Genomic DNA, 22,792 nt, shown 5'->3' with positions numbered 1-22,792 from the left:
GAACGTCTGCAGATAGCTCGCAGGCAGAAAGAGCTAGCCTGGAAAGCTGTTGCTCAGCCTCATCTGCCCATGGCACTGCTCGCACAGAGGCACAGAGACTGGGGCTGCTTGCTTGTCTTGCCCCCTCAAACTTCAAATGTAGCTTAGGTGGTCCGTGCCAGGCGCCTCCGGCAGCCCTGCTCTGAAAATGCGAACGTCTGCAGATAGCTCGCAGCCAGAAAGAGCTAGCCTGGAAAGCTGTTGCTCAGCCTCATCTGCCCATGGCACTGCTCGCACAGAGGCACAGAGACTGGGGCTGCTTGCTTGTCTTGTCCCCTCAAACTTCAAACGTAGCTTAAGTGGTCCATGCCGGGCGCCTCCGGCAGCCCTGCTCCAAAAATGCAAACGTCTGCAGATAGCTCGCAGGCAGAAAGAGCTAGCCTGGAAAGCTGTTGCTCAGCCTCATCTGCCCATGGCACTGCTCGCACAGAGGCACAGAGACTGAGGCTGCTTGCTTGTCTTGCCCCCTCAAACTTCAAACGTAGCTTAGGTGGTCCGTGCCGGGCGCCTCCGGCAGCCCTGCTCCGAAAATGTGAACGTCTGCAGATAGCTCGCAAGCAGAAAGAGCTAGCCTGGAAACCTATTGCTCAGACTCATCTGCCCATGGCACTGCTCGCACAGAGGCACAGAGACTGGGGCTGCTTGCTTGTTTTGCCCCCTCAAACTTCAAACGTATCTTAGGTGGTCCGTGCCGGGCGCCTCCGGCAGCCCTGCTCCCAAAATGCGAACGTCTGCAGATAGCTCGCAGGCAGAAAGAGCTAGCCTGGAAAGCTGTTGCTCAGCCTCATCTGCCCATGGCACTGCTCGCACAGAGGCACAGAGACTGGGGCTGCTTGCTTGTGTTGCCCCCTCAAACTTCAAATGTAGCTTAGGTGGTCCGTGCCGGGCGCCTCCGGCAGCCCTGCTCCGAAAATGCGAACGTCTGCAGATAGCTCGCAGGCAGAAAGAGCTAGCCTGGAAAGCTGTTGCTCAGCCTCATCTGCCCATGGCACTGCTCGCACAGAGGCACAGAGACTGGGGCTGCTTGCTTGTCTTGCCCCCTCAAACTTCAAACGTAGCTTTGGTGGTCCGTGCCGGGCGCCTCCGGCAGCCCTGCTCCGAAAATGCAAACGTCTGCAGATAGCTCGCAGGCAGAAAGAGCTAGCCTGGAAAGCTGTTGCTCAGCCTCATCTGCCCATGGCACTGCTCGCACAGAGGCACAGAGACTGGGGCTGCTTGCTTGTCTTGTCCACTCAACTTCAAATGTAGCTTAGGTTGTCAGTGCCGGGCGCTTCCGGCAGCCCTGCTCCGAAAATGCGAAAGTCTGCAGATAGCTCGCAGGCAGAAAGAGCTAGCCTGGAAAGCTGTTGCTCAGCCTCATCTGCCCATGGCACTGCTCGCACAGAGGCACAGAGACTGAGGCTGCTTGCTTGTCTTGTCCCCTCAAACTTCAAAGGTAGCTCAGGTGGTCCGTGCCGGGCGCCTCCGGCAGCCCTGCTCCGAAAATGCGAACGTCTGCAGATAGCTCGCAGGCAGAAAGAGCTAGCCTGGAAAGCTGTTGCTCAGCCTCATCTGCCCATGGCACTGCTCGCACAGAGGCACAGAGACTGGGGCTGTTTGCTTGTCTTCTCCCCTCAAACTTCAAACGTAGCTTAGGTGGTCCGTGCCGGGCGCCTCCGGCAGCCCTGCTCCGAAAATGCAAACGTCTGCAGATAGCTTGCAGGCAGAAAGAGCTAGCCTGGAAAGCTGTTGCTCAGCCTCATCTGCCCATGGCACTGCTCGCACAGAGGCACAGAGACTGGGGCTGCTTGCTTGTCTTGCCCCCTCAAACTTCAAATGTAGCTTAGGTGGTCCGTGCCAGGCGCCTCCGGCAGCCCTGCTCTGAAAATGCGAACGTCTGCAGATAGCTCGCAGCCAGAAAGAGCTAGCCTGGAAAGCTGTTGCTCAGCCTCATCTGCCCATGGCACTGCTCGCACAGAGGCACAGAGACTGGGGCTGCTTGCTTGTCTTGTCCCCTCAAACTTCAAACGTAGCTTAGGTGGTCCATGCCGGGCGCCTCCGGCAGCCCTGCTCCAAAAATGCAAACGTCTGCAGATAGCTCGCAGGCAGAAAGAGCTAGCCTGGAAAGCTGTTGCTCAGCCTCATCTGCCCATGGCACTGCTCGCACAGAGGCACAGAGACTGAGGCTGCTTGCTTGTCTTGCCCCCTCAAACTTCAAACGTAGCTTAGGTGGTCCGTGCCGGGCGCCTCCGGCAGCCCTGCTCCGAAAATGTGAACGTCTGCAGATAGCTCGCAAGCAGAAAGAGCTAGCCTGGAAACCTATTGCTCAGACTCATCTGCCCATGGCACTGCTCGCACAGAGGCACAGAGACTGGGGCTGCTTGCTTGTTTTGCCACCTCAAACTTCAAACGTATCTTAGGTGGTCCGTGCCGGGCGCCTCCGGCAGCCCTGCTCCCAAAATGCGAACGTCTGCAGATAGCTCGCAGCCAGAAAGAGCTAGCCTGGAAAGCTGTTGCTCAGCCTCATCTGCCCATGGCACTGCTCGCACAGAGGCACAGAGACTGGGGCTGCTTGCTTGTCTTGTCCCCTCAAACTTCAAACGTAGCTTAGGTGGTCCGTGCCGGGCGCCTCCGGCAGCCCTGCTCCGAAAATGCGAACGTCTGCAGATAGCTCGCAGGCAGAAAGAGCTAGCCTGGAAAGCTGTTGCTCAGCCTCATCTGCCCATGGCACTGCTCGCACAGAGGCACAGAGACTGGGGCTGCTTGCTTGTCTTGCCCCCTCAAACTTCAAACGTAGCTTTGGTGGTCCGTGCCGGGCGCCTCCGGCAGCCCTGCTCCGAAAATGCGAACGTCTGCAGATAGCTCGCAGGCAGAAAGAGCTAGCCTGGAAAGCTGTTGCTCAGCCTCATCTGCCCATGGCACTGCTCGCACAGAGGCACAGAGACTGGGGCTGCTTGCTTGTCTTGCCCCCTCAAACTTCAAATGTAGCTTAGGTGGTCCGTGCCAGGCGCCTCCGGCAGCCCTGCTCTGAAAATGCGAACGTCTGCAGATAGCTCGCAGCCAGAAAGAGCTAGCCTGGAAAGCTGTTGCTCAGCCTCATCTGCCCATGGCACTGCTCGCACAGAGGCACAGAGACTGGGGCTGCTTGCTTGTCTTGTCCCCTCAAACTTCAAACGTAGCTTAAGTGGTCCATGCCGGGCGCCTCCGGCAGCCCTGCTCCAAAAATGCAAACGTCTGCAGATAGCTCGCAGGCAGAAAGAGCTAGCCTGGAAAGCTGTTGCTCAGCCTCATCTGCCCATGGCACTGCTCGCACAGAGGCACAGAGACTGAGGCTGCTTGCTTGTCTTGCCCCCTCAAACTTCAAACGTAGCTTAGGTGGTCCGTGCCGGGCGCCTCCGGCAGCCCTGCTCCGAAAATGTGAACGTCTGCAGATAGCTCGCAAGCAGAAAGAGCTAGCCTGGAAACCTATTGCTCAGACTCATCTGCCCATGGCACTGCTCGCACAGAGGCACAGAGACTGGGGCTGCTTGCTTGTTTTGCCCCCTCAAACTTCAAACGTATCTTAGGTGGTCCGTGCCGGGCGCCTCCGGCAGCCCTGCTCCCAAAATGCGAACGTCTGCAGATAGCTCGCAGGCAGAAAGAGCTAGCCTGGAAAGCTGTTGCTCAGCCTCATCTGCCCATGGCACTGCTCGCACAGAGGCACAGAGACTGGGGCTGCTTGCTTGTGTTGCCCCCTCAAACTTCAAATGTAGCTTAGGTGGTCCGTGCCGGGCGCCTCCGGCAGCCCTGCTCCGAAAATGCGAACGTCTGCAGATAGCTCGCAGGCAGAAAGAGCTAGCCTGGAAAGCTGTTGCTCAGCCTCATCTGCCCATGGCACTGCTCGCACAGAGGCACAGAGACTGGGGCTGCTTGCTTGTCTTGCCCCCTCAAACTTCAAACGTAGCTTTGGTGGTCCGTGCCGGGCGCCTCCGGCAGCCCTGCTCCGAAAATGCAAACGTCTGCAGATAGCTCGCAGGCAGAAAGAGCTAGCCTGGAAAGCTGTTGCTCAGCCTCATCTGCCCATGGCACTGCTCGCACAGAGGCACAGAGACTGGGGCTGCTTGCTTGTCTTGTCCACTCAACTTCAAATGTAGCTTAGGTTGTCAGTGCCGGGCGCTTCCGGCAGCCCTGCTCCGAAAATGCGAAAGTCTGCAGATAGCTCGCAGGCAGAAAGAGCTAGCCTGGAAAGCTGTTGCTCAGCCTCATCTGCCCATGGCACTGCTCGCACAGAGGCACAGAGACTGAGGCTGCTTGCTTGTCTTGTCCCCTCAAACTTCAAAGGTAGCTCAGGTGGTCCGTGCCGGGCGCCTCCGGCAGCCCTGCTCCGAAAATGCGAACGTCTGCAGATAGCTCGCAGGCAGAAAGAGCTAGCCTGGAAAGCTGTTGCTCAGCCTCATCTGCCCATGGCACTGCTCGCACAGAGGCACAGAGACTGGGGCTGTTTGCTTGTCTTCTCCCCTCAAACTTCAAACGTAGCTTAGGTGGTCCGTGCCGGGCGCCTCCGGCAGCCCTGCTCCGAAAATGCAAACGTCTGCAGATAGCTTGCAGGCAGAAAGAGCTAGCCTGGAAAGCTGTTGCTCAGCCTCATCTGCCCATGGCACTGCTCGCACAGAGGCACAGAGACTGGGGCTGCTTGCTTGTCTTGCCCCCTCAAACTTCAAATGTAGCTTAGGTGGTCCGTGCCAGGCGCCTCCGGCAGCCCTGCTCTGAAAATGCGAACGTCTGCAGATAGCTCGCAGCCAGAAAGAGCTAGCCTGGAAAGCTGTTGCTCAGCCTCATCTGCCCATGGCACTGCTCGCACAGAGGCACAGAGACTGGGGCTGCTTGCTTGTCTTGTCCCCTCAAACTTCAAACGTAGCTTAGGTGGTCCATGCCGGGCGCCTCCGGCAGCCCTGCTCCAAAAATGCAAACGTCTGCAGATAGCTCGCAGGCAGAAAGAGCTAGCCTGGAAAGCTGTTGCTCAGCCTCATCTGCCCATGGCACTGCTCGCACAGAGGCACAGAGACTGAGGCTGCTTGCTTGTCTTGCCCCCTCAAACTTCAAACGTAGCTTAGGTGGTCCGTGCCGGGCGCCTCCGGCAGCCCTGCTCCGAAAATGTGAACGTCTGCAGATAGCTCGCAAGCAGAAAGAGCTAGCCTGGAAACCTATTGCTCAGACTCATCTGCCCATGGCACTGCTCGCACAGAGGCACAGAGACTGGGGCTGCTTGCTTGTTTTGCCACCTCAAACTTCAAACGTATCTTAGGTGGTCCGTGCCGGGCGCCTCCGGCAGCCCTGCTCCCAAAATGCGAACGTCTGCAGATAGCTCGCAGCCAGAAAGAGCTAGCCTGGAAAGCTGTTGCTCAGCCTCATCTGCCCATGGCACTGCTCGCACAGAGGCACAGAGACTGGGGCTGCTTGCTTGTCTTGTCCCCTCAAACTTCAAACGTAGCTTAGGTGGTCCGTGCCGGGCGCCTCCGGCAGCCCTGCTCCGAAAATGCGAACGTCTGCAGATAGCTCGCAGGCAGAAAGAGCTAGCCTGGAAAGCTGTTGCTCAGCCTCATCTGCCCATGGCACTGCTCGCACAGAGGCACAGAGACTGGGGCTGCTTGCTTGTCTTGCCCCCTCAAACTTCAAACGTAGCTTTGGTGGTCCGTGCCGGGCGCCTCCGGCAGCCCTGCTCCGAAAATGCAAACGTCTGCAGATAGCTCGCAGGCAGAAAGAGCTAGCCTGGAAAGCTGTTGCTCAGCCTCATCTGCCCATGGCACTGCTCGCACAGAGGCACAGAGACTGGGGCTGCTTGCTTGTCTTGTCCACTCAACTTCAAATGTAGCTTAGGTTGTCAGTGCCGGGCGCTTCCGGCAGCCCTGCTCCGAAAATGCGAAAGTCTGCAGATAGCTCGCAGGCAGAAAGAGCTAGCCTGGAAAGCTGTTGCTCAGCCTCATCTGCCCATGGCACTGCTCGCACAGAGGCACAGAGACTGAGGCTGCTTGCTTGTCTTGTCCCCTCAAACTTCAAAGGTAGCTCAGGTGGTCCGTGCCGGGCGCCTCCGGCAGCCCTGCTCCAAAAATGCGAACGTCTGCAGATAGCTCGAAGCCAGAAAGAGCTAGCCTGGAAAGCTGTTGCTCAGCCTCATCTGCCCATGGCACTGCTCGCACAGAGGCACAGAGACTGGGGCTGCTTGCTTGTCTTGTCCCCTCGAACTTCAAACGTATCTTAGGTGGTCCGTGCCGGGCCCCTCCGGCAGCCCTGCTCCGAAAATGCGAACGTCTGCAGATAGCTCGCAGGCAGAAAGAGCTAGCCTGGAAAGCTGTTGCTCAGCTTCATCTGCCCATGGCACTGCTCGCACAGAGGCACAGAGACTGGGGCTGCTTGCTTGTCTTGTCCCCTCAAACTTCAAACGTAGCGTAGGTGGTCCGTGCGAGGTGCATCCGGCAGCCCTGCTCCGAAAATGCGAACGTCTGCAGATAGCTCGCAGGCAGAAAGAGCTAGCCTGGAAAGCTGTTGCTCAGCCTCATCTGCTCATGGCCCTGCTCGCACAGAGGCACAGAGACTGGGGCTGCTTGCTTGTCTTGCCCCCTCAAACTTCAAACGTAGCTTAGGTGGTCCGTGCCGGGCGCCTCCGGCAGCCCTGCTCTGAAAATGCGAACGTCTGCAGATAGCTCGCAGGCAGAAAGAGCTAGCCTGGAAAGCTGTTGCTCAGCCTCATCTGCCCATGGCACTGCTCGCACAGAGGCACAGAGACTGGGGCTGCTTGCTTGTCTTGTCCCCTCAAACTTCAAACGTAGCTTAGGTGGTCCGTGCCGGGCGCCTCCGGCAGCCCTGCTCCGAAAATGCGAACGTCTGCAGATAGCTCGCAGGCAGAAAGAGCTAGCCTGGAAAGCTGTTGCTCAGCCTCATCTGCCCATGGCACTGCTCGCACAGAGGCACAGAGACTGGGGCTGTTTGCTTGTCTTCTCCCCTCAAACTTCAAACGTAGCTTAGGTGGTCCGTGCCGGGCGCCTCCGGCAGCCCTGCTCCGAAAATGCAAACGTCTGCAGATAGCTTGCAGGCAGAAAGAGCTAGCCTGGAAAGCTGTTGCTCAGCCTCATCTGCCCATGGCACTGCTCGCACAGAGGCACAGAGACTGGGGCTGCTTGCTTGTCTTGTCCCCTCAAACTTCAAACGTAGCTCAGGTGGTCCGTGCCGGGCGCCTCCGGCAGCCCTGCTCCGAAAATGCAAACGTCTGCAGATAGCTCGCAGGCAGAAAGAGCTAGCCTGGAAAGCTGTTGCTCAGCCTCATCTGCCCATGGCACTGCTAGCACAGAGGCACAGAGACTGGGGCTGCTTGCTTGTCTTGTCCCCTCAAACTTCAAACGTAGCTTAGGTGGTCTGTGCCGGGCGCCTCCGGCAGCCCTGCTCCAAAAATGCGAACGTCTGCAGATAGCTCGCAGCCAGAAAGAGCTAGCCTGGAAAGCTGTTGCTCAGCCTCATCTGCCCATGGCACTGCTCACACAGAGGCACAGAGACTAGGGCTGCTTGCTTGTCTTGCCACCTAAAACTTCAAACTTAGCTTTGGGGGTCTGTGCACGGGTCCTCTACCAGCCCTGCTTTGAAATTGCGAACGTCTGCAGATAGCTCGCAGGCAGAAAGAGCTAGCCTGGAAAGCTGTTGCTTAGCCTCATCTTCCCATGGCACTGCTCGCACAGAGGCACAGATACTGGGGCTGCTTGCTTGTCTTGCCACCTCAAACTTGAAACGTAGCTTAGGTGGTCCGTGCTTGAATCCTCCGGCAGCCCTGCTCCGAAAATGCGAACGTCTGCAGATAGCTCGCAGGCAGAAAGAGCTAGCCTGGAAAGCTGTTGCTCAGCCTCATCTGCCCATGGCACTGCTTGCACAGAGGCACAGAGACTGGGGCTGCTTGCTTGTCTTGCCCTTTCAAACTTCAAATGCAGCTTTGTGGCTAAGTGCCGGGCGCTTCCGGTAGCCCTTCTCTGAAAATGCGAACGTCTGCAGATAGCTCGCAGCCAGAAAGAGCTAGCCTGGAAAGCTGTTGCTCAGTCTCATCTGCCCATGGCACTACTCGCACAGAGGCACAGAGACTGGGGCTGCTTGCTTGTCTTGTCCCCTCAAACTTCAAACGTAGCTTAGCTGGTCCGTGCCGGGTGCTTGCGGCACCGCTGCTCCAAAAATGCGAACGTCTGCAGATAGCTCGCAGGCAGAAAGAGCTAGCCTGGAAAGCTGTTGCTCAGCCTCATCTGCCCATGGCACTGCTCGCACAGAGGCACAGAGACTGGGGCTGCTTGCTTGTCTTGTCCCCTCAAACTTGAAACGTAGCTTAGGTGGTCCGTGCCTGACTCCTCCGGCAGCCCTGCTCCGAAAATGCAAACGTCTGCAGATAGCTCGCAGCCAGAGAGAGCTAGCCTGGAAAGCTGTTGCTCAGCCTCATCTGCCCATGGCACTGCTCGCACAGAGGCACAGAGACTGGGGCTGCTTGCTTGTCTTGTCCCCTCAAACTTCAAACGTAGCTTAGGTGGTCCGTGCCGGGTGCTTGCGGCAGCGCTACTCCGAAAATGCGAACGTCTGCCGATAGCTCGCAGGCAGAAAGAGCTAGCCTGGAAAGCTGTTGCTCAGCCTCATCTGCCCATGGCACTGCTCGCACAGAGGCACAGAGACTGGGGCTGCTTGCTTGTCTTGCCCCCTCAAACTTCAAACGTATCTTCTGGATGTTTGTGCCGGGCGCCTCCGGCAGCCCTGCTCTGAAAATGCGAACGTCTGCAGATAGCTCGCAGGCAGAAAGAGCTAGCCTGGAAAGCTGTTGCTCAGCCTCATCTGCCCATGGCACTGCTCGCACAGAGGCACAGAGACTGGGGCTGCTTGCTTGTCTTGTCCCATCAAACTTCAAACGTAGCTTAGGTGGTCCGTGCCGGGTGCTTTCGGCAGCGCTGCTCCGAAAATGTGAACGTCTGCCGATAGCTCGTAGGCAGAAAGAGCTAGCCTGGAAAGCTGTTGCTCAGCCTCATCTGCCCATGGCACTGCTCGCACAGAGGCACAGAGACTGGGGCTGCTTGCTTGTCTTGTCCCCTCAAACTTCAAACGTAGCTTAGGTGGTCCGTGCCGGGAGCCTCCGGCAGCCCTGCTCCGAAAATGCGAACATATGCAGATAGCTCGCAGGCAGAAAGAGCTAGCCTGGAAAGCTGTTGCTCAGCCTCATCTGCCCATGGCACTGCTCGCACAGAGGCACAGAGACTCGGGCTGCTTGCTTGTCTTGCCCCCTCAAACTTCAAACGTGGCTTAGGTGGTCCGTGCCGGGCGCCTCCAGCAGCCCTGCTCCGAAAATGCAAACGTCTGCAGATAGCTCGCAGGCAGAAAGAGCTAGCCTGGAAAGCTGTTGCTCAGCCTCATCAGCCCATGGCACTGCTCGCACAGAGGCACAGAGACTGGGGCTGCTTGCTTGTCTTGCCACCTCAAACTTCAAACGTAGCTTAGGTGGTCCGTACCTGGATCATCTGGCAGCCCTGCTCCGAAAATGCGAACGTCTGCAGATAGCTCGCAGGCAGAAAGAGCTAGCCTGGAAAGCTGTTGCTCAGCCTCATCTGCCCATGGCACTGCTCGCACAGAGGCACAGAGACTGGGGCTGCTTGCTTGTCTTGTCCCCTCAAACTTCAAACGTAGCTTAGGTGGTCCGTGCCGGGCGCCTCCGGCAGCCCTGCTCCAAAAATGCGAACGTCTGCAGATAGCTCGCAGGCAGAAAGAGCTAGCCTGGAAAGCTGTTGCTCAGCCTCATCTGCCCATCACACTGCTCGCACAGAGGCACAGAGACTGGGGCTGCTTGCTTGTCTTGTCACCTCAAACTTCAAACGTAGCTTAGGTGGTCCATGCCGGGCGCCTCCGGCAGCCCTGCTCCGAACATGCGAACGTCTGCAGATAGCTCGCAGGCAGAAAGAGCTAGCCTGGAAAGCTGTTGCTCAGCCTCATCTGCCCATGGCACTGCTCGCACAGAGGCACAGAGACTGGGGCTGCTTGCTTGTCTTGTCCCCTCAAACTTCAAACGTAGCTTAGGTGGTCTGTGCTGGGCGCCTCCGGCAGCCCTGCTCCGAAAATGCGAACGTCTGCAGATAGCTCGCAGGCAGAAAGAGCTAGCCTGGAAAGCTGTTGCTCAGCCTCATCTGCCCATGGCACTGCTCGCACAGAGGCACAGAGACTGGGGCTGCTTGCTTGTCTTGCCCCCTCAATCTTCAAACGTAGCTTAGGTGGTCCGTGCTGGGCGCCTCCGGCAGCCCTGCTCCGAAAATGCGATCGTCTGCAGATAGCTCACAGGCAGAAAGAGCTAGCCTGGAAAGCTGTTGCTCAGCCTCATCTGCCCATGGCACTGCTCGCACAGAGGCACAGAGACTGGGGCTGCTTGCTTGTCTTGCCCCCTCAAACTTCAAACGTAGCTTAGGTGGTCCATGCCGGGCGAATCCGGCAGCCCTGCTCCAAAAATGCGAACGTCTGCAGATAGCTCGAAGCCAGAAAGAGCTAGCCTGGAAAGCTGTTGCTCAGCCTCATCTGCCCATGGCACTGCTCGCACAGAGGCACAGAGACTGGGGCTGCTTGCTTGTCTTGCCCCCTCAAACTTCAAACGTAGCTTAGGTGGTCCGTGCCGGGCGCCTCCGGCAGCCCTGCTCCGAAAATGCGAACGTCTGCAGATAGCTCGCAAGCAGAAAGAGCTAGCCTGGAAACCTATTGCTCAGACTCATCTGCCCATGGCACTGCTCGCACAGAGGCACAGAGACTGGGGCTGCTTGCTTGTCTTGCCCCCTCAAACTTCAAATGTAGCTTAGGTGGTCCGTGCCGGGCGCCTCCGGCAGCCCTGCTCCGAAAATGCGAACGTCTGCAGATAGCTCGCAGGCAGAAAGAGCTAGCCTGGAAAGCTGTTGCTCAGCCTCATCTGCCCATGGCACTGCTCGCACAGAGGCACAGAGACTGGGGCTGCTTGCTTGTCTTGCCCCCTCAAACTTCAAACGTATCTTCTGGATGTTTGTGCCGGGCGGCTCCGGCAGCCCTGCTCTGAAAATGCGAACGTCTGCAGATAGCTCGCAGGCAGAAAGAGCTAGCCTGGAAAGCTGTTGCTCAGCCTCATCTGCCCATGGCACTGCTCGCACAGAGGCACAGAGACTGGGGCTGCTTGCTTGTCTTGTCCCATCAAACTTCAAACGTAGCTTAGGTGGTCCGTGCCGGGTGCTTTCGGCAGCGCTGCTCCGAAAATGTGAACGTCTGCCGATAGCTCGTAGGCAGAAAGAGCTAGCCTGGAAAGCTGTTGCTCAGCCTCATCTGCCCATGGCACTGCTCGCACAGAGGCACAGAGACTGGGGCTGCTTGCTTGTCTTGTCCCCTCAAACTTCAAACGTAGCTTAGGTGGTCCGTGCCGGGCGCCTCCGGCAGCCCTGCTCCGAAAATGCGAACATATGCAGATAGCTCGCAGGCAGAAAGAGCTAGCCTGGAAAGCTGTTGCTCAGCCTCATCTGCCCATGGCACTGCTCGCACAGAGGCACAGAGACTGGGGCTGCTTGCTTGTCTTGCCCCCTCAAACTTCAAACGTAGCTTAGGTGGTCCGTGCCGGGCGCCTCCAGCAGCCCTGCTCCGAAAATGCAAACGTCTGCAGATAGCTCGCAGGCAGAAAGAGCTAGCCTGGAAAGCTGTTGCTCAGCCTCATCAGCCCATGGCACTGCTCGCACAGAGGCACAGAGACTGGGGCTGCTTGCTTGTCTTGCCACCTCAAACTTCAAACGTAGCTTAGGTGGTCCGTACCTGGATCATCTGGCAGCCCTGCTCCGAAAATGCGAACGTCTGCAGATAGCTCGCAGGCAGAAAGAGCTAGCCTGGAAAGCTGTTGCTCAGCCTCATCTGCCCATGGCACTGCTCGCACAGAGGCACAGAGACTGGGGCTGCTTGCTTGTCTTGTCCCCTCAAACTTCAAACGTAGCTTAGGTGGTCCGTGCCGGGCGCCTCCGGCAGCCCTGCTCCAAAAATGCGAACGTCTGCAGCTAGCTCGCAGGCAGAAAGAGCTAGCCTGGAAAGCTGTTGCTCAGCCTCATCTGCCCATCACACTGCTCGCACAGAGGCACAGAGACTGGGGCTGCTTGCTTGTCTTGTCACCTCAAACTTCAAACGTAGCTTAGGTGGTCCATGCCGGGCGCCTCCGGCAGCCCTGCTCCGAACATGCGAATGTCTGCAGATAGCTCGCAGGCAGAAAGAGCTAGCCTGGAAAGCTGTTGCTCAGCCTCATCTGCCCATGGCACTGCTCGCACAGAGGCACAGAGACTGGGGCTGCTTGCTTGTCTTGTCCCCTCAAACTTCAAACGTAGCTTAGGTGGTCTGTGCCGGGCGCCTCCGGCAGCCCTGCTCCAAAAATGCGAACGTCTGCAGATAGCTCGCAGCCAGAAAGAGCTAGCCTGGAAAGCTGTTGCTCAGCCTCATCTGCCCATGGCACTGCTCACACAGAGGCACAGAGACTAGGGCTGCTTGCTTGTCTTGCCACCTAAAACTTCAAACTTAGCTTTGGGGGTCTGTGCACGGGTCCTCTACCAGCCCTGCTTTGAAATTGCGAACGTCTGCAGATAGCTCGCAGGCAGAAAGAGCTAGCCTGGAAAGCTGTTGCTTAGCCTCATCTTCCCATGGCACTGCTCGCACAGAGGCACAGATACTGGGGCTGCTTGCTTGTCTTGCCACCTCAAACTTGAAACGTAGCTTAGGTGGTCCGTGCTTGAATCCTCCGGCAGCCCTGCTCCGAAAATGCGAACGTCTGCAGATAGCTCGCAGGCAGAAAGAGCTAGCCTGGAAAGCTGTTGCTCAGCCTCATCTGCCCATGGCACTGCTTGCACAGAGGCACAGAGACTGGGGCTGCTTGCTTGTCTTGCCCTTTCAAACTTCAAATGCAGCTTTGTGGCTAAGTGCCGGGCGCTTCCGGTAGCCCTTCTCTGAAAATGCGAACGTCTGCAGATAGCTCGCAGCCAGAAAGAGCTAGCCTGGAAAGCTGTTGCTCAGTCTCATCTGCCCATGGCACTACTCGCACAGAGGCACAGAGACTGGGGCTGCTTGCTTGTCTTGTCCCCTCAAACTTCAAACGTAGCTTAGCTGGTCCGTGCCGGGTGCTTGCGGCACCGCTGCTCCAAAAATGCGAACGTCTGCAGATAGCTCGCAGGCAGAAAGAGCTAGCCTGGAAAGCTGTTGCTCAGCCTCATCTGCCCATGGCACTGCTCGCACAGAGGCACAGAGACTGGGGCTGCTTGCTTGTCTTGTCCCCTCAAACTTGAAACGTAGCTTAGGTGGTCCGTGCCTGACTCCTCCGGCAGCCCTGCTCCGAAAATGCAAACGTCTGCAGATAGCTCGCAGCCAGAGAGAGCTAGCCTGGAAAGCTGTTGCTCAGCCTCATCTGCCCATGGCACTGCTCGCACAGAGGCACAGAGACTGGGGCTGCTTGCTTGTCTTGTCCCCTCAAACTTCAAACGTAGCTTAGGTGGTCCGTGCCGGGTGCTTGCGGCAGCGCTACTCCGAAAATGCGAACGTCTGCCGATAGCTCGCAGGCAGAAAGAGCTAGCCTGGAAAGCTGTTGCTCAGCCTCATCTGCCCATGGCACTGCTCGCACAGAGGCACAGAGACTGGGGCTGCTTGCTTGTCTTGCCCCCTCAAACTTCAAACGTATCTTCTGGATGTTTGTGCCGGGCGCCTCCGGCAGCCCTGCTCTGAAAATGCGAACGTCTGCAGATAGCTCGCAGGCAGAAAGAGCTAGCCTGGAAAGCTGTTGCTCAGCCTCATCTGCCCATGGCACTGCTCGCACAGAGGCACAGAGACTGGGGCTGCTTGCTTGTCTTGTCCCATCAAACTTCAAACGTAGCTTAGGTGGTCCGTGCCGGGTGCTTTCGGCAGCGCTGCTCCGAAAATGTGAACGTCTGCCGATAGCTCGTAGGCAGAAAGAGCTAGCCTGGAAAGCTGTTGCTCAGCCTCATCTGCCCATGGCACTGCTCGCACAGAGGCACAGAGACTGGGGCTGCTTGCTTGTCTTGTCCCCTCAAACTTCAAACGTAGCTTAGGTGGTCCGTGCCGGGAGCCTCCGGCAGCCCTGCTCCGAAAATGCGAACATATGCAGATAGCTCGCAGGCAGAAAGAGCTAGCCTGGAAAGCTGTTGCTCAGCCTCATCTGCCCATGGCACTGCTCGCACAGAGGCACAGAGACTCGGGCTGCTTGCTTGTCTTGCCCCCTCAAACTTCAAACGTGGCTTAGGTGGTCCGTGCCGGGCGCCTCCAGCAGCCCTGCTCCGAAAATGCAAACGTCTGCAGATAGCTCGCAGGCAGAAAGAGCTAGCCTGGAAAGCTGTTGCTCAGCCTCATCAGCCCATGGCACTGCTCGCACAGAGGCACAGAGACTGGGGCTGCTTGCTTGTCTTGCCACCTCAAACTTCAAACGTAGCTTAGGTGGTCCGTACCTGGATCATCTGGCAGCCCTGCTCCGAAAATGCGAACGTCTGCAGATAGCTCGCAGGCAGAAAGAGCTAGCCTGGAAAGCTGTTGCTCAGCCTCATCTGCCCATGGCACTGCTCGCACAGAGGCACAGAGACTGGGGCTGCTTGCTTGTCTTGTCCCCTCAAACTTCAAACGTAGCTTAGGTGGTCCGTGCCGGGCGCCTCCGGCAGCCCTGCTCCAAAAATGCGAACGTCTGCAGATAGCTCGCAGGCAGAAAGAGCTAGCCTGGAAAGCTGTTGCTCAGCCTCATCTGCCCATCACACTGCTCGCACAGAGGCACAGAGACTGGGGCTGCTTGCTTGTCTTGTCACCTCAAACTTCAAACGTAGCTTAGGTGGTCCATGCCGGGCGCCTCCGGCAGCCCTGCTCCGAACATGCGAACGTCTGCAGATAGCTCGCAGGCAGAAAGAGCTAGCCTGGAAAGCTGTTGCTCAGCCTCATCTGCCCATGGCACTGCTCGCACAGAGGCACAGAGACTGGGGCTGCTTGCTTGTCTTGTCCCCTCAAACTTCAAACGTAGCTTAGGTGGTCTGTGCTGGGCGCCTCCGGCAGCCCTGCTCCGAAAATGCGAACGTCTGCAGATAGCTCGCAGGCAGAAAGAGCTAGCCTGGAAAGCTGTTGCTCAGCCTCATCTGCCCATGGCACTGCTCGCACAGAGGCACAGAGACTGGGGCTGCTTGCTTGTCTTGCCCCCTCAATCTTCAAACGTAGCTTAGGTGGTCCGTGCTGGGCGCCTCCGGCAGCCCTGCTCCGAAAATGCGATCGTCTGCAGATAGCTCACAGGCAGAAAGAGCTAGCCTGGAAAGCTGTTGCTCAGCCTCATCTGCCCATGGCACTGCTCGCACAGAGGCACAGAGACTGGGGCTGCTTGCTTGTCTTGCCCCCTCAAACTTCAAACGTAGCTTAGGTGGTCCATGCCGGGCGAATCCGGCAGCCCTGCTCCAAAAATGCGAACGTCTGCAGATAGCTCGAAGCCAGAAAGAGCTAGCCTGGAAAGCTGTTGCTCAGCCTCATCTGCCCATGGCACTGCTCGCACAGAGGCACAGAGACTGGGGCTGCTTGCTTGTCTTGCCCCCTCAAACTTCAAACGTAGCTTAGGTGGTCCGTGCCGGGCGCCTCCGGCAGCCCTGCTCCGAAAATGCGAACGTCTGCAGATAGCTCGCAAGCAGAAAGAGCTAGCCTGGAAACCTATTGCTCAGACTCATCTGCCCATGGCACTGCTCGCACAGAGGCACAGAGACTGGGGCTGCTTGCTTGTCTTGCCCCCTCAAACTTTAAATGTAGCTTAGGTGGTCCGTGCCGGGCGCCTCCGGCAGCCCTGCTCCGAAAATGCGAACGTCTGCAGATAGCTCGCAGGCAGAAAGAGCTAGCCTGGAAAGCTGTTGCTCAGCCTCATCTGCCCATGGCACTGCTCGCACAGAGGCACAGAGACTGGGGCTGCTTGCTTGTCTTGCCCCCTCAAACTTCAAACGTATCTTCTGGATGTTTGTGCCGGGCGGCTCCGGCAGCCCTGCTCTGAAAATGCGAACGTCTGCAGATAGCTCGCAGGCAGAAAGAGCTAGCCTGGAAAGCTGTTGCTCAGCCTCATCTGCCCATGGCACTGCTCGCACAGAGGCACAGAGACTGGGGCTGCTTGCTTGTCTTGTCCCATCAAACTTCAAACGTAGCTTAGGTGGTCCGTGCCGGGTGCTTTCGGCAGCGCTGCTCCGAAAATGTGAACGTCTGCCGATAGCTCGTAGGCAGAAAGAGCTAGCCTGGAAAGCTGTTGCTCAGCCTCATCTGCCCATGGCACTGCTCGCACAGAGGCACAGAGACTGGGGCTGCTTGCTTGTCTTGTCCCCTCAAACTTCAAACGTAGCTTAGGTGGTCCGTGCCGGGCGCCTCCGGCAGCCCTGCTCCGAAAATGCGAACATATGCAGATAGCTCGCAGGCAGAAAGAGCTAGCCTGGAAAGCTGTTGCTCAGCCTCATCTGCCCATGGCACTGCTCGCACAGAGGCACAGAGACTGGGGCTGCTTGCTTGTCTTGCCCCCTCAAACTTCAAACGTAGCTTAGGTGGTCCGTGCCGGGCGCCTCCAGCAGCCCTGCTCCGAAAATGCAAACGTCTGCAGATAGCTCGCAGGCAGAAAGAGCTAGCCTGGAAAGCTGTTGCTCAGCCTCATCAGCCCATGGCACTGCTCGCACAGAGGCACAGAGACTGGGGCTGCTTGCTTGTCTTGCCACCTCAAACTTCAAACGTAGCTTAGGTGGTCCGTACCTGGATCATCTGGCAGCCCTGCTCCGAAAATGCGAACGTCTGCAGATAGCTCGCAGGCAGAAAGAGCTAGCCTGGAAAGCTGTTGCTCAGCCTCATCTGCCCATGGCACTGCTCGCACAGAGGCACAGAGACTGGGGCTGCTTGCTTGTCTTGTCCCCTCAAACTTCAAACGTAGCTTAGGTGGTCCGTGCCGGGTGCCTCCGGCAGCCCTGCTCCAAAAATGCGAACGTCTGCAGCTAGCTCGCAGGCAGAAAGAGCTAGCCTGGAAAGCTGTTGCTCAGCCTCATCTGCCCATCACACTGCTCGCACAGAGGCACAGAGACTGGGGCTGCTTGCTTGTCTTGTCACCTCAAACTTCAAACGTAGCTTAGGTGGTCCATGCCGGGCGCCTCCGGCAGCCCTGCTCCGAACATGCGAATGTCTGCAGATAGCTCGCAGGCAGAAAGAGCTAGCCTGGAAAGCTGTTGCTCAGCCTCATCTGCCCATGGCACTGCTCGCACAGAGGCACAGAGACTGGGGCTGCTTGCTTGTCTTGTCCCCTCAAACTTCAAACGTAGCTTAGGTGGTCTGTGCTGGGCGCCTCCGGCAGCCCTGCTTCGAAAATGCGATCGTCTGCAGATAGCTCACAGGCAGAAAGAGCTAGACTGGAAAGCTGTTGCTCAGCCTCATCTGCCCATGGCACTGCTCGCACAGAGGCACAGAGACTGGGGCTGCTTGCTTGTCTTGCCCCCTCAAACTTCAAACGTAGCTTAGGTGGTCCGTGCCGGGCGCCTCCGGCAGCCCTGCTCCGAAAATGCGAACGTCTGCAGATAGCTCGCAAGCAGAAAGAGCTAGCCTGGAAACCTATTGCTCAGACTCATCTGTCCAAGGCACTGCTCGCACAGAGGCACAGAGACTGGGGCTGCTTGCTTGTCTTGCCCCCTCAAACTTCAAATGTAGCTTAGGTGGTCCGTGCCGGGCGCCTCCGGCAGCCCTGCTCCGAAAATGCGAACATCTGCAGATAGCTCGCAGGCAGAAAGAGCTAGCCTGGAAAGCTGTTGCTCAGCCTCATCTGCCCATGGCACTGCTCGCACAGAGGCACAGAGACTGGGGCTGCTTGCTTGTCTTGCCACCTCAAACTTCAAACGTAGCTTAGGTGGTCCGTGCCGGGCGCTTCCGGCAGCCCTGCTCCGAAAATGCGAACGTCTGCAGATAGCTCGCAGGCAGAAAGAGCTAGCCTGGAAAGCTGTTGCTCAGCCTCATCTGCCCATGGTACTTCTCGCACAGAGGCACAGAGACTGGGGCTGCTTGCTTGTCTTGCCCCCTCAAACTTCAAATGTAGCTTAGGTGGTCCGTGCCGGGCGCCTCCGGCAGCCCTGCTCCGAAAATGCAAACGTCTGCAGATAGCTCGCAGGCAGAAAGAGCTAGCCTGGAAAGCTGTTGCTCAGCCTCATCTGCCCATGGCACTGCTCGCACAGAGGCACAGAGACTGGGGCTGCTTGCTTGTCTTGTCCCCTCAAACTTCAAACGTAGCTTAGGTGGTCTGTGCCGGGAGCCTTCGGCAGCCCTGCTCCGAAAATGCAAAAGTCTGCAGATAGCTCGCAGGCAGAAAGAGCTAGCCTGGAAAGCTGTTGCTCAGCCTCATCTGCCCATGGCACTGCTCGCACAGAGGCACAGAGACTGGGGCTGCTTGCTTGTCTTGTCCCCTCAAACTTCAAACGTAGCTTAGGTGGTCCGTGCCGGGCGCCTCCGGCAGCCCTGCTCCGAAAATGCAAACGTCTGCAGATAGCTCGCAGGCAGAAAGAGCTAGCCTGGAAAGCTGTTGCTCAGCCTCATCTGCCCATGGCACTGCTCGCACAGAGGCACAGAGACTGAGGCTGCTTGCTTGTCTTGTCCCCTCAAACTTCAAACGTAGCTCAGGTGGTCCGTGCCAGGCGTCTCCGGCAGCCCTGCTCCAAAAATGCGAACGTCTGCATATAGCTCGCAGCCAGAAAGAGCTAGCCTGGAAAGCTGTTGCTCAGCCTCATCTGCCCATGGCACTGCTCGCACAGAGGCACAGAGACTGGGGCTGCTTGCTTGTCTTGTCCCCTCGAACTTCAAACGTATCTTAGGTGGTCCGTGCCGGGCGCCTCAGGCAGCCCTGCTCCGAAAATGCAAACGTCTGCAGATAGCTCGCAGCCAGAAAGAGCTAGCCTGGAAAGCTGTTGCTCAGCCTCATCTGCCCATGGCACTGCTCGCACAGAGGCACAGAGACTGGGGCTGCTTGCTTGTCTTGTCCCCTCAAACTTCAAACGTAGCTTAGGTGGTCCGTGCGAGGTGCATCCGGCAGCGCTGCTCCGAAAATGCAAACGTCTGCAGATAGCTCGCAGGCAGAAAGAGCTAGCCTGGAAAGCTGTTGCTCAGCCTCATCTGCCCATGGCACTGCTCGCACAGAGGCACAGAGACTGGGGCTGCTTGCTTGTCTTGCCCCCTCAAACTTCAAACGTATCTTAGGTGGTCCGTGCCGGGCGCATCCGGCAGCCCTGCTCTGAAAATGCGAACGTCTGCAGATAGCTCGCAGCCAGAAAGAGCTAGCCTGGAAAGCTGTTGCTCAGCCTCATCTGCCCATGGCACTGCTCGCACAGAGGCACAGAGACTGGGGCTGCTTGCTTGTCTTGTCCCCTCAAACTTCAAACGTACCTTAGGTGGTCCGTGCCGGGCGCATCCGGCAGCCCTGCTCCGAAAATGTGAACGTCTGCAGATAGCTCGCAGGCAGAAAGAGCTAGCCTGGAAAGCTGTTGCTCAGCCTCATCTGCCCATGGCACTGCTCGCACAGAGGCACAGAGACTGGGGCTGCTTGCTTGTCTTGTCCCCTCAAACTTCAAACGTAGCTTAGGTGGTCCGTGCCGGGCGCCTCCGGCAGCCCTGCTCCGAAAATGCGAACGTCTGCAGATAGCTCGCAGGCAGAAAGAGCTAGCCTGGAAAGCTGTTGCTCAGCCTCATCTGCCCATGGCACTGCTCGCACAGAGGCACAGAGACTGGGACTGCTTGCTTGTCTTGTCCCCTCAAACTTCAAACGTAGCTTAGGTTCTCTGTGCTGGGCGCCTCCGGCAGCCCTGCTCCGAAAATGCAAACGTCTGCAGATAGCTCGCAGGCAGAAAGAGCTAGCCTGGAAAGCTGTTGCTCAGCCTCATCTGCCCATGGCACTGCTCGCACAGAGGCACAGAGACTGGGGCTGCTTGCTTGTCTTGTCCCCTCAAACTTCAAACGTAGCTTAGGTGGTCCATGCCGGGCGCCTCCGGCAGCCCTGCTCCAAAAATGCAAACGTCTGCAGATAGCTCGAAGCCAGAAAGAGCTAGCCTGGAAAGCTGTTGCTCAGCCTCATCTGCCCATGGCACTGCTCGCACAGAGGCACAGAGACTGAGGCTGCTTGCTTGTCTTGCCCCCTCAGACTTCAAACGTAGCTTAGGTGGTCCGTGCCGGGCGCCTCCGGCAGCCCTGCTCCGAAAATGTGAACGTCTGCAGATAGCTCGCAAGCAGAAAGAGCTAGCCTGGAAACATATTGCTCAGCCTCATCTGCCCATGGCACTGCTCGCACAGAGGCACAGAGACTGGGGCTGCTTGCTTGTTTTGCCCCCTCAAACTTCAAACGTATCTTAGGTGGTCCGTGCCGGGCGCCTCCGGCAGCCCTGCTCCGAAAATGCGAATGTCTGCAGATAGCTGGCAGGCAGAAAGAGCTAGCCTGGAAAGCTGTTGCTCAGCCTCATCTGCCCATGGCACTGCTCGCACAGAGGCACAGAGACTGGGGCTGCTTGCTTGTCTTGTCCCCTCAAACTTCAAACGTAGCTTAGGTGGTCCGTGCCGGGCGCCTCCGGCAGCCCTGCTCCGAAAATGTGAACGTCTGCAGATAGTTCGCAAGCAGAAAGAGCTAGCCTGGAAACCTATTGCTCAGACTCATCTGCCCATGGCACTGCTCGCACAGAGGCACAGAGACTGGGGCTGCTTGCTTGTCTTGTCCACTCAACTTCAAATGTAGCTTAGATTGTCAGTGCCGGGCGCTTCCGGCAGCCCTGCTCCGAAAATGCGAAAGTCTGCAGATAGCTCGCAGGCAGAAAGAGCTAGCCTGGAAAGCTGTTGCTCAGCCTCATCTGCCCATGGCACTGCTCGCACAGAGGCACAGAGACTGGGGCTGCTTGCTTGTCTTGTCCCCTCAAACTTCAAACGTATCTTAGGTGGTCCGTGCCGGGCGCCTCCGGCAGCCCTGCTCCGAAAATGCGAACGTCTGCAGATAGCTCGCAGGCAGAAAGAGCTAGCCTGGAAAGCTGTTGCTCAGCCTCATCTGCCCATGGCACTGCTCGCACAGAGGCACAGAGACTGGGGCTGCTTGCTTGTCTTGTCCCCTCAAACTTCAAACGTAGCGTAGGTGGTCCGTGCCGGGCGCCTCCGGCAGCCCTGCTCCGAAAATGCGAACGTCTGCAGATAGCTCGCAGGCATAAAGAGCTAGCCTGGAAAGCTGTTGCTCAGCCTCATCTGCCCATGGCACTGCTCGCACAGAGGCACAGAGACTGGGCCTGTTTGCTTGTCTTGTCCCCTCAAACTTCAAACGTAGCTTAGGTGGTCCGTGCCGGGCGCCTCCGGCAGCCCTGCTCCGAAAATGCAAACGTCTGCAGATAGCTTGCAGGCAGAAAGAGCTAGCCTGGAAAGCTGTTGCTCAGCCTCATCTGCCCATGGCACTGCTCGCACAGAGGCACAGAGACTGGGGCTGCTTGCTTGTCTTGTCCCCTCAAACTTCAAACGTAGCTCAGGTGGTCCGTGCCGGGCGCCTCCGGCAGCCCTGCTCCGAAAATGCGAACGTCTGCAGATAGCTGGCAGGCAGAAAGAGCTAGCCTGGAAAGCTGTTGCTCAGCCTCATCTGCCCATGGCACTGCTCGCACAGAGGCACAGAGACTGGGGCTGCTTGCTTGTCTTGTCCCCTCAAACTTCAAACGTAGCTTAGGTGGTCTGTGCCGGGCGCCTCCGGCAGCCCTGCTCCAAAAATGCGAACGTCTGCAGATAGCTCGCAGCCAGAAAGAGCTAGCCTGGAAAGCTGTTGCTCAGCCTCATCTGCCCATGGCACTGCTCACACAGAGGCACAGAGACTAGGGCTGCTTGCTTGTCTTGCCACCTAAAACTTCAAACGTAGCTTTGGGGGTCTGTGCACGGGTCCTCCACCAGCCCTGCTTTGAAATTGCGAACGTCTGCAGATAGCTTGCAGGCAGAAAGAGCTAGCCTGGAAAGCTGTTGCTCAGCCTCATCTTCCCATGGCACTGCTCGCACAGAGGCACAGATACTGGGGCTGCTTGCTTGTCTTGCCACCTCAAACTTGAAACGTAGCTTAGGTGGTCCGTGCTTGAATCCTCCGGCAGCCCTGCTCCGAAAATGCGAACGTCTGCAGATAGCTCGCAGGCAGAAAGAGCTAGCCTGGAAAGCTGTTGCTCAGCCTCATCTGCCCATGGCACTGCTTGCACAGAGGCACAGAGACTGGGGCTGCTTGCTTGTCTTGCCCTTTCAAACTTCAAATGCAGCTTTGTGGCTAAGTGCCGGGCGCTTCCGGTAGCCCTTCTCTGAAAATGCGAACGTCTGCAGATAGCTCGCAGCCAGAAAGAGCTAGCCTGGAAAGCTGTTGCTCAGTCTCATCTGCCCATGGCACTGCTCGCACAGAGGCACAGAGACTGGGGCTGCTTGCTTGTCTTGTCCCCTCAAACTTCAAACGTAGCTTAGGTGGTCCGTGCCTGACTCCTCCGGCAGCCCTGCTCCCAAAATGCGAACGTCTGCAGATAGCTCGCAGCCAGAGAGAGCTAGCCTGGAAAGCTGTTGCTCAGCCTCATCTGCCCATGGCACTGCTCGCACAGAGGCACAGAGACTGGGGCTGCTTGCTTGTCTTGTCCCCTCAAACTTCAAACGTAGCTTAGGTGGTCCGTGCCGGGTGCTTGCGGCAGCGCTACTCCGAAAATGCGAACGTCTGCCGATAGCTCGCAGGCAGAAAGAGCTAGCCTGGAAAGCTGTTGCTCAGCCTCAT

The sequence above is a fragment of the Opisthocomus hoazin genome, chromosome 27, assembly GCF_030867145.1.
Source record: "Opisthocomus hoazin isolate bOpiHoa1 chromosome 27, bOpiHoa1.hap1, whole genome shotgun sequence".
Lineage (NCBI taxonomy): Eukaryota > Metazoa > Chordata > Aves > Opisthocomiformes > Opisthocomidae > Opisthocomus > Opisthocomus hoazin.
This window is presented reverse-complemented; position numbering follows the sequence as displayed.